Source organism: Lithobates pipiens, unplaced genomic scaffold (genome assembly GCF_037356315.1).
Source record: "Lithobates pipiens isolate NorthernLeopardFrog02 unplaced genomic scaffold, aLitPip1_a1.2 Scaffold_10, whole genome shotgun sequence".
NCBI classification, from domain to species: Eukaryota; Metazoa; Chordata; class Amphibia; order Anura; family Ranidae; genus Lithobates; species Lithobates pipiens.
The window spans coordinates 171,127,791-171,138,975 of NW_027507686.1; the positions used below are offsets into that span (position 1 = coordinate 171,127,791).

At 51.2% G+C, this 11,185-nt stretch overlaps 1 pseudogene; it reads right to left on the reverse strand.

Moving 5' to 3' along the window:
- Positions 1–2,086: 2,086 nt before the first annotated feature.
- Positions 2,087–10,157, reverse strand: LOC143925857 (endophilin-B2 pseudogene; annotated as a pseudogene).
- Between the last annotated feature and the right edge of the window lie 1,028 nt (positions 10,158–11,185).

Genomic DNA, 11,185 nt, shown 5'->3' on the forward strand with positions numbered 1-11,185 from the left:
GGTTTTTCGTACAACAAAATTTGGATGTGCAGACTATAAAATTGTTGTCGTACGTAAACTCAACTTCCGATTTTCGTTTATTTAGTACGGTTTTTGTACAAAAAAAGCGTAAGAGCAAGATTACGCATGCTCAGAAACCAAAGATCACATACAAAACAATTGAACACATTACGTCACTTCAGAAGTTGTATTCCATCGTACAAAAATGTTTGTATGGTGAGTAACCTCTTCACTTTCGACATGAGACTAGCATGCAACAAAAATCTAACAAATGGTCGCCTGAAAATCTGATTGCATGTACGAGGGTTAAGGCCAGTTGGTAAATGAGGTGATGCTGCCAGGAAAGGCTGGCTGGGGACAGTGGTCCGTCGCCTGTCTGTGCGCGCCTGCGGGTGCCTAGGCATGTCCGTGTGGGTGCGCGTGCACGCACGGTTACCGGCGCCAGGTGGGCTATTTAAACCAAGTTCTCCCTTCAGATCTTGCTGCTTGATCTACAGCATTCCTGAGACTATTGCCTGAATCTGATCTGTTTGTGTATTGACCCAGCCTGACCTGTGACCTTCCCTGCCTTCTGCCTGCCTCTGACCTCCGGCTTGTCTACGACTCTGCACCTGTCTTATCCTCTGGTCCATCCGTGCTCATCCATTACTGACCCGGCCTGTTCCACGTTTCTGCCTCTGCCTGCTGCATCTGTTCCTGTACTGACTGTCTGGTTTGACCCGGCTTGCCCGACTCTTCTGTGTGCCTGCCCCTGAGCGATCTACCTGTTCCTGTTGGTCTCCTGCTGTTTACTGGTTCCTGTCCACTGCCACTGAGGCCTGCTTGTCCAGCTACAGTTCCTGAAGTCAGCCTGATTCATCTTCCGGCTGTTTATCCTGCCAGGCACTCGTGCTACCTTTGACTCCTGTGCCTCCTGTCACCACCATCAGGGGCCGTGAGACGGGGATGCAAGAGAGATCTCCTTCTGCATTCCAGGCTCACCACTAGGTATGTGACAGAGGCTCTGCTGACTTTTATCATCCAATCGGGTGCAAGCAAAAATTCTGATTTTTTTTTTCCTTACGTGTGATTGGGTTTTCTGTACAAAGTGAAGCTTCACCTCACTTACTAAGCTCCGAACAACTGCTTGCAGTGCTCAACTGCATTTGCAAAGTGCACAGTCTATTTGCCTTTGGTAAATCAACCTCAAAACGATGTGCTGAAGGGATACCAGAGGAGAAGCAAATTATACGAGATAAAAGTACTGATTTACCCTGCTCCATGGTGCAGAGGTTCTATTGCTTTTGGAGTCAATGGTCAAGAAGGATCTGGGTGTTCTGGTGTGCTTTAAAAAAGCATGCAGTGCCAAGATGCAGTTTCTAAAGCAAACATACTTTCTTGAGTTAATAGAGATATTGACTCCAGAGAGAAAAGACATAGCTTTGTTCCTGTAATTAGTAATATATGTGTAGTGTTGGCTCCTGATGAGCATGCGCTATACATTTTTCAAAGTTAAATCTCCTGAAACCACAGTTGGGTTTTGGGGCTAATTTTACTAAACGTCCTCCAGACCAGCCCCCATGGCCCTCCTGGCCTGGGGTGCAGAACCATGCATTTCCAAGTCTCGGGGTTGGCCAGCCCGAGGTGACGCAACTGCAGGGACAGGCCTGAATGGATATTGGGGCCTTTTGATTCAAAGGTGGTCCGGTGCCGTCTCATCTATGGGAGAGTCCCAACAACTGGAGGAACCCCAGGGGAATAATTTCTATCGTATTAAAATTAATATTAAAAGTCAAAAATAGCTTATATATCTAAAAATCCATGTGAGAAATCTTCAGTGGTATACAGTCAGATTATGCATAAAGTGACTTAGTGCCAAGGGGGACCTCCACCAATGGTAGAATTGGCTGCTCACCTCATCGTGTGGACCTTTTAAATTACAGAGGGTCACATGCACTTAGTATCAACGAATGCTTATCAACTCATCCAATTGCTGTATTCCTCCTCACAGATTATATCCGACCAGTTCACAATCGAAGATACAGCTTTCTCCCAATCAACTGACAAATTCGTGGAGTACCCACATTGGATAGTTGTATGGCAGTAGTCACATTTCCTTGTCCATCTTGTCACTCCAAAGCGCTGACACACTGGCCGACAGTATGTAATTACGACGGGTCTCCTGAAAGTCAGGCAAAGCCAAGGCTTTGGCCTCTGCTGCTTTTGCCTTTTTAAAGAGGAAGTAAAGGCAATAAAAAAAAATGCAACCTGCAAGGCAAAGGCATAATGAGCTAGTATGCTTAGCTTACTAGCTCATTATGAATAACTTACCTGAGAACGAAGCCCCCGAAGTGGTCCTCCGTCTTCATCTTCGTCGCTGCCATGTATCCCAGAGTGACTTCCAGGTCTCGCTGCTCCATTGCTGTGATTCGCTGACGTCACTCCCGCGCATGCGTACGGGAGCCGACACGAGCGGCATATCGCAGTGATCTGCTGCCTGCTCAGTGCGCCTGCGCACCGCTGTCTATGGCGCATGCACCGTAGACAGCGGTGCCTGTCTTTTTGTAAATATCTCCTAAACTGTATAGATTTAGGAGATATTTCTTGGACCTACAGGTAAGCCTTAATCTAGGCTTACCTGTAGGTCAAAGTGGTTTGTAAGGGTTTACAACCACTTTAAGTCGTGCTTTGCAAGCATCAAGATCTAAACGGTGGTTCTGCAAGATTCTTCTCTCCTTAGAAATAGTTTTCCAGTCACCTTCCAGGAAATTGCACAGAGGGGTCAAGAAATTGATGGAAGAAGAGTGAATGAAGTCTCTCTCAGCAATTCCTAAACGCTTCTGAGTCTCTCCAACCTTGATGAGTGTTTTTCCGTAAGAGGAGTTCGGCCCAAAGTCATTGGCAGCCTCTGTCATGTACTGGCCCAGCAATTCCCCATTGGTCACACGAGAAGGGATTTTTCTGTCCAACTTCTCATACAAGAACTCTTCAACCCATGCACTAGGATTGGGCTGTAAGAGAACCTCTGTCTGGCACAGGATCTTCTCAGTCCAGTTCTTTGTACTGTCAGCTCTTGTCAATAGGTTCTCAAAGTGAGCATCTAGCTCAGTCCTCTCATCTTGACCAAACTTCTCCTCTGTAAACTGCACTGCCCTGGTAAAGAATACTCCCGCATCAGAGGCTAGCTTCTTCACATTGAAATCTCAGGGATCCGGAGGGAGATGCTGTTGCTGCCGTTAACGGAGGAGCCACTCGGGATGTCATGGACACTACCTCTTTGACCATTACCACAACTACCATGCCTGAGATCGCTCTCAAGGAATCCGCTACAGATACGGGTGAGAAATCTGGGGAAATTGTGTGGGACTGTATTTAACTATCTACCAGCAGAGGAGTTGCGGGACTCAGAGATATATTCCCTCTCCGATGTGTCAGGGGGTGACGATTTGTTTGAGACTTTGTCCCAAGAGATCTTGCGGGCCAATGGAGATGATGTGGCCGCAACCTGCAATGTTTCTGGCTGGTTAGCCTTAAAGTCGGCGGGTGCATCGCCTCGGGCTGGAACCCCTACAACTATTGACTTGACTTTGCCTAAACCTGTTAGTTTGCCTGAACCTAAGAAAATGTCCTTTGCAATGGTGCGCAAATCACCAAACTCCTGTATGCCTCTCGGGGATGGAAGTGCTCGAGCTCTGCCTAGGCTCAAATGGTCCCAGCGGCTGCTGAACAAGCGGGTGGCAACAGAATATGGTCTGGAGTTCCCTTACGTTCTCAAGGAGATTATGAAAGAAATTGAGGAAAATCGAGAACATTGGTATGCAAGTGATGTTTGGGACTATTTGAAAGTACCTAAACCCTTCAGGAAGCAAGGATGTTCCCCTGCTATGTATGAGCGTTTCACCGGGTGTCTTCAGCATTGAAGCTTTGGGAGACACATCTACTCTGACAAGGTTGTTTTTGCCGGCCAGGAAAGGACAATGTTGTCTATTTTATCACTGCGGTGGACGCTAAAGGGAAAACACTAACTTTGACTGATCCATGGTTCTATTGGTAAAGTCATTACTGAGACTGTGTTTTTTTTCTTTCCCTTGAAGAAACAAACAGTTTTTCTTCTAAAAAAAATATTACAAGGACTGTGGGGCTAGCTAGATTGTTTGCTAGAGAAATCTCCATTTCAATTTCATCCACGGGCCATAGCACTTGTTTTAAAAGGACTTGCATTTTGTTACTCTTACCACTAGGTGGTGTGGGTCTGCACAAAAATATTTGCACTATTGCACGCAAACATGTAGGTTTTCAGCACTGAAGAGAGAGTCTAATTTTCTGATGAGAATGAGATTCTGCCTTCTAGGATTGTAGCCATAGTATGTGTTTTTGTTGTTCTTTATTGTGTTTTCTTTTCAGGAATCACCAAGAGCGTCTATCAAGCTACCGGAAAGTGGGTGGTGTAGATAGTCAGGAATTGGGGTTTGTGTACTATGTAATTGCTTGTGTCAACTGTTTAAAGAATTACATGTTCTTTGTTTTTTTGTGTTTCCTTTCCATTACCCATTCCAACCTTAAAGTTCAGGTACTCAACTTTCAGGACTGAAAGTGTTTTTTTTCTTTGCTCCCCAGACGAATGAGGACATCGTCTAAATGGGAGGGGGAGTATGTAGTGCTGGCTCCTGATGAGCCCTATATGTTTTTCAAAGTTAAATCTCCTGAAACCGGGGGGGTGTGCCATCCGCACCTTAGCTGCAAAGTAAACAGCTCGAGACACACATCCTCTGGTCCGGTACGTCCTCCTGCATCTCCCCAGGTGGTTATTTCAGGGACTCCTCATCTACAACCTCCAGCGGATCTCCGGGAAGGATCTACACCAGCCGCCACCATCTTGCCTCCCCCAGGCCTCCCGGCCATCGCTGAACGGAGCCGCTCGGGAAGGTAAGGGACTAACATCCGTCCCCCTCCTGCCACACATCCTTTTGCCTAGGACACTCGGGGGCAGTTTTGGGCTTGTACATCGCCCAGGGGGGGCGTGGCCGGCTCTGGCCCGGTGCGGACCTAGTAAGGCCTGAGGATCCCCGGCCTTTCCTGAGGCCGTTGCCCACGGGAGCGCTCCGAAGCCAGTCCGGCCTCCTACAGTGGACATTAACTTGATAAATTAGCTGTCCTGGGGGGCGTGGCTTAACAATGGACATGTGAGGACGTACATTCCGGAGCTCTGCAGGAGCTAGCCTGAGAACTGGCCGCTGACTCTCCAGACACGGCAGAAAATACATGCCAGGAGCGCGCAAACACCGGCGGGGCTCGGGGACACCGTCAGGACCCGGAATTGGCAATTATTTTCTCCGCCAGCACGGGCTCGCTTCTCCCGCCGTACCGACCAAGATGGCGCCGCAGCGTCTCTCATCCACTCAAGGTACCGCTCAGCAGGGGACAGGCGCCGCAGCGGGGGCAGCTGCATCCCGTCCATACCCCCCTCAGGCTGAGGGATCATCTCCCCTAGCCCCCTCGCCTGCCTCCCCAAACATGGACATTCCCTGCAGTTTAACAGGCGGAGGGGACACGGGGTTGGAGCGGATGGCACATGGCGGGACTTAGTGGCAGGCCTGCCATCCAAGCAGGACCTGCAGGAGATGGCAGCTTCCATAGTCGGCGCCCTGTCCTGCGAACTACACGACCTACGCCAGCAAGTGGACACCATTGATGAATGGGTCACCGCACTGTAGGCCTCCAGCTCTTCTTCAGAGAACCGCCTGGCTGGCCTTGAGTGTGGGCAGCAAGCCCTACAGCGACATCTGATTGAGATGCAGCTTCGTTTAGATGATGGCGAAAACAGGAGCCGGAAGAACAACCTGCGCCTCCGGGGCATCCCGGAGGCGACCATGGGGCCCGACCTACATACCACAGTGGTGGCCCTGCTGAATCAGGTTTTGGGGAAGCCCCCGGGAGCAGACTTGGAGCTAGACCGGGTTCCGGGCCCCAGAATGGCCCCGTCAGCCTCCAGGGACCCAGTAGTAGCCGACCTGCCCCGTGATGTACTATGCAGAGTGCACTTTTTTACTGTAAAGGAGGAAATCCTACGCCTCGCTTGGGAAAGGGGTCCTATTTACTTTGATGGAGCTCTTATTAGGATCTACCCGGACATCTCCAGGCAAACAAGAGCCATGCGGGGTCTTATGCGCCCCCTTCTTGAAGTGATCCGAACTGCTGAATCCACCTATCGATGGGGCCACCCCTTCCATCTAATCATCCGGAGGAGAGGAGCAGAGTTTTTTCTTCGTTCGCCTGATCAGCTACCGAACCTCTTCGAGTTTCTTGACAAGCCAGCCATATCGGTTCCTAATTGGTTTGACTACTTGCTCTCCCAGGAGGCGCTCGGACCACCTTTACCAAGACCGCAACGGGTGCATCGTCCTCACTCCCGTGCACTCAGCAGAGAGGACATTAGACAGCATCCACTGGCTTCGGAGGAATGATCCTACCCCCACCCGGGGTTGGGTAAGCTGCTGAACTCTCCCTTCACTGCCACTGTATCACTATATGCATTCCCCTGTGCTTATGGCTCTGTAGAAGATGGACTGAGGGATGTTACTTTATTTTATTTTGCCTGTCCTTTCCCACGTATCCCCTGCTAGTTGTATAGTCGGGGATAAGGCTGCTCCTCTGGACTGTGGGGGGTGGGGGGTCTCTGTGGGGGGGGGGTCTGGGGGGTGGGGGGGTTGTGCCTTTGGTAGGGGATGGGGGGTTTTGCGGTGGGATCTGTGAGTTTCCTTGCCATTGGTCTCCAGTGAGGCAAGATGGGTCTCCTCAAGGTCACCTCTCTGAATGTGCGGGGCCTAAACACTCCAGAGAAGCGGTCGCATCTGCTGACAAATTTGCGTAAAGGCGGGACGCAGGTAGCGTTTCTACAAGAAACGCATTTCTGCGCGGGTAGCACACCCAGACTTACCAATGGGGCCTTTCCACGGGCTTACCACAGTGTTTTTCCGATCTCCAAATCAAAGGGGGTGAGTATTTTAGTGGAAAAATCTGTTCCATGGTTCCATGGTCGTAGCGGACAGACGCACAGGGCCGTTTTATCTTCCTGAAGGGGACGGTTTTCGGTAGGCAGGTCACCTTTGCCAACGTGTATTTCCTGAATACTGACCATGTGCAGTTCCTGCAGAGTCTTCTCTCTGAGCTGCTGGAGTTTGCAGAAGGGATGCTGGTCTTTGGCGGGGACCTTAACTTTGCCATGCACCCAGCTCTTGATGTATCTAGGGGGGCCTCCCACTTGTCGTACGCGCGCTTAAAGCAGCTGAAAACGGATCTCCAGGCGCTGCGCCCGGTTGACCCTTGGCGGTTGCTGCACGCGCAAACCAGAGACTATACTTTTTTCTCGCAGGTGCACCACACATACTCTCGGTTGGACTATTTGTTGGTGTCACATAAAGATCTGCCCGCGGTGGTGTCCACCTCCATCGACGTTATCTCGTTTTCTGATCATGCGCCAGTCCATCTAACCCTTCAGCTGGGTTCTATGTCGCGTCCCCCGCCCGATCCAGACTGCGTTGCGAGAGTACTTCTCTGTTAATGGGGACTCGGTGGCCAACCCCCTTACTGTCTGGGAGACACACAAAGTGGTGATTAGGGGTGTGCTGATGAAAATAGGTGCCCGTCTTAAGCGGGAGAGGATGCAGCGCACGGAAGATCTCCTAGCCCTGATACGGAGACTGGAGACTCAACACAAAGCACACTTGGCACAGGCTGTCCTTCAGGACCTTCTTAAGGCCCGTGAAGAACTGCGTTCTCTTCTCTTTCAGAAGACTAAATAAAAGTTGGCCTGGGCCCGGCAGACTAGGGCCTTGCGGGGTCCACGCACCCAGACCTACATTCCCCATATTAAGACGGCGTCCGGTAAGAAACTGAGCGCATCAGTGGACATAGCGGCCCAATTCCGGGCTTATTATGAAGGTCTCTACAACCTGAATGGGCCGCCTGCTCCTGACTCCCACGACGGGGAGGGCTTAACCCCTCGGTCGTATCTGGCTGCTTCGGGTATGCCCCCCCTCCCTGGGGAGGTGCGGGACGAGCTGGACGAACCCATTTCGGTCGAGGAGTTGGGGGTGGCACTGGTGGCGTCAAAGCCTAGGAAGGCACCAGGCCCCGATGGCTTCATGCCGACCTATTACAAAACCTTCTTTGGGATACTGGGACAGCCCCTGGTCACCGCCCTCAACTCCCTCACCGATGGCACTTCCTTACCGGTGGACTCCCTCAGGGCTCATATCTCCCTCATCCCGAAGGGGGGGAAGGATCCACCGTGCTGTGGAAACTACCGACCGATCGCACTGTTAAATACGGACTTGAAGCTCTTTGCAAGAATTTTGGCGAACAGGTTGCTTCCACATATCCCTAGCCTCATTCACAGGGACCAGGCTGGGTTTGTCCCGGGGCATGAACCCCGGGACAACACCATTAGAGTCCTTAACCTGATCCACGTGGCCAGAACCTTGAAGCGAGCCCTTCTCTTGCTGTCAACTGACGCGGAGAAGGCTTTTGACCATGTGGACTGGTCATTTATCCGAGCTACTCTGGAACATATTGGACTGCGCCACTCCATGCTCAACTGGGTATTGTCCCTCTATTCAAACGCCACTGCGGCGGTTAAGGTCAACTAAACGAGGTCTCCCTATTTCTTTATCAAGAACGGTACCCGACAGGGTTGTCCCCTGTCCCCACTGATTTTTATTCTGTCCCTTGAGCCCCTCCTATGCCATATTCGGTCTAATACAGGCATTGCTGGATATGCTAAGGCTTCGGGTATTGAAAAGGTGGCCGCCTTTGCGGATGATTTTATTTTCTTTTTAACGGACCCTCTTACATCGCTGCCTAACCTGCTATCATCTCTAGCAGAGTACGGTTCTTTTTCCTTATTCCAAATCAATTTAGCTAAATCCTCCATCCTTAACATCACCGTGGGAAGAGATGTGGTTCGGCGTCTGCATACCCGCTGAGGTGGGCTACGGATCATATTCGCTACCTCAGCGTGGATGTTACCCCTGACCCGGTGACTCTATACACGGCCAACTTTGTGCCTCTGGTGGACCGCTTAAGGACAGATCTCTTGCACTGGCATTCACTAACGCTGACATGGTTTGGCCGTTGCAGTGCACTTAAGATGACTCTACTGCCAAAGATTCTGTATCTGTTACAGGCGTTGCCCATATACCTCCCTCCCACCTTTTTTAAGCGGATAGACTCCCTGTTCCGAGCCTTTATCTGGTCACACCGAAAAGCCACGTATTAGATTGCAACTTCTGCACCTGCCTAAGCACAGGGGTGGAGTTGGTCTTCCAGACATGAAAGCGTACTACAGGGCAGCCCACCTGACCAGGTTAGTGGACTGGCACTGTCATGCGGGGGCGAAACATTGGGTGACCATGGAGGGGGAGGACTCCAGGGACACGATCGGGAGCAGGCCATGGCTATCAACGCCCCTGCCGAGGGCTATACTAGACCACCCCACACTGGGTAGTACCTGGCGGGTGGCGAGGGAGGCCTTCCGGAGCTCGTCGGTGTCCCCAGTGCCCTCCCCTATGGTGCCGGTCCTGGGCAACCCGGAATTTGTACCGGGCTTCCAGAGTCCCTGCTTCCATCGTCTGCAGGCGGGCGACAGGCGGCGGTTATGCGACTTTATTGGCCCGGATGATCGACTTACTCCAGAGGTGGAGACGTGGGCAGTGGACCTTCCACTGGATTTTTGGAGCGGTCTACAACTGCGGAATTTCCAGCGCAAATGTCTGCGGACGCCGGCATTTCCCGCCCCCTCGCGGATCTGCCATCGGGGGGAACCGGTGCGGCACTGCCTCTTGCTTCTTTACTCTACTCTGATCCGTCCGGCTGAGGGGTATGTCCCCCCATTCGTGGCTAAGTGGGAGGCAGAGCTTTGCACCCACTTTACCCCGGATCAACAGCAGAAAATCCTCCACTTTGCGCAGAAATCCTCTATGGTCACCCGAGTCCAGGAGACGTGTTACAAAATCACAACCAGGTGGTATAGGGTCCCATCCGTTCTTCACTGCATCTTCCCGCAGGTGCCTGATTGTTGCTGGAATTGTGGGGAGGCGGAGGGAACAATGTTGCATGTCTTCTGGGTCTGCCCCAAGCTGGCCCCCTTCTGGCGCGAGGTGACCACTACGATTGGTCATCTGACGGGTGTCTCCCTGGAGGGGAACCCTGCGGCCTGCCTGCTGCACCTGTCAGAGCGACCCATTAAAAAGTACAGAAACTCCTTGACTATTCAGTTGTTAAACGTGGCGAAGGCCTGCATCCCTTTGTGCTGGAGATCGGAGAACCCGCCGGCTAAGTCTCTATGGTTCTCTAAGGTGAATGAATTGAGAGATACGGAAGACCTCACAGCGACGCTACACAACAGGGAGGAGGTCTTCTGTGAGACTTGGAGACCATGGCAACATTTCACCTACACGAAGCTTACCTTCGGGTGGTGGCTCTGGATGCCCGTTGAGAGAAGGTCTCTGTTCTCTGGGTCCTGGCCCCCCCTCCCCCCTGCGACTGGGTGACGCCCACGGTCACTATTCTGCTCCTTTCTGTGCCTTGTCCTTTTTCAACAACCCTCCTGCAGTCTCCTTCTGCTTCTTATACTTGTTTTTTCTTTCTATTCTGGTTTTTCTCCCTTTCTTTCTCACCCCCCCCCCCTTGTCCATCCTTGTGGTCCCCTTCTCAAATAACACCTTCCCCTCTATTTTTCATTTTCCCAGTCTTTCTTTCGCAGTCAGATTCTGCCGGTTAGTCTATGGAGGATGTGGTTGAGTTGTGGGCCTCCTCGGAAACGACTAGTCTTCAATAATGTAAGCTCTGCCCGCCAGGGGCCCTGCCCATCGCTCATTTCCCTCCCTTTCCCCTTAACAATAACAATAACAATAACAATAACAAAAATTGTGTATCTCACTGCAATGTATGGCCATGCGATGATTACTGCTCACCTGGGTGGGTATAAATTGCCCAATTGGTATTGGAGGTCTTAGAGGGGAATCTAGCCCCCTGTCCGGAAGCGCTTATATGTTTTGTTTAGGCCTAAGCTTGGGACTGTTTCTATATCTCTCACCCAGGTGTCACCAGGATGTTTGTGTTTTGGAATTGTGTATGTTTTATCAATGCTGTCCATGCTTCTGTTATTTTTTCTTGCATTTAATAAAGGAATTACAAAAAAAAATCT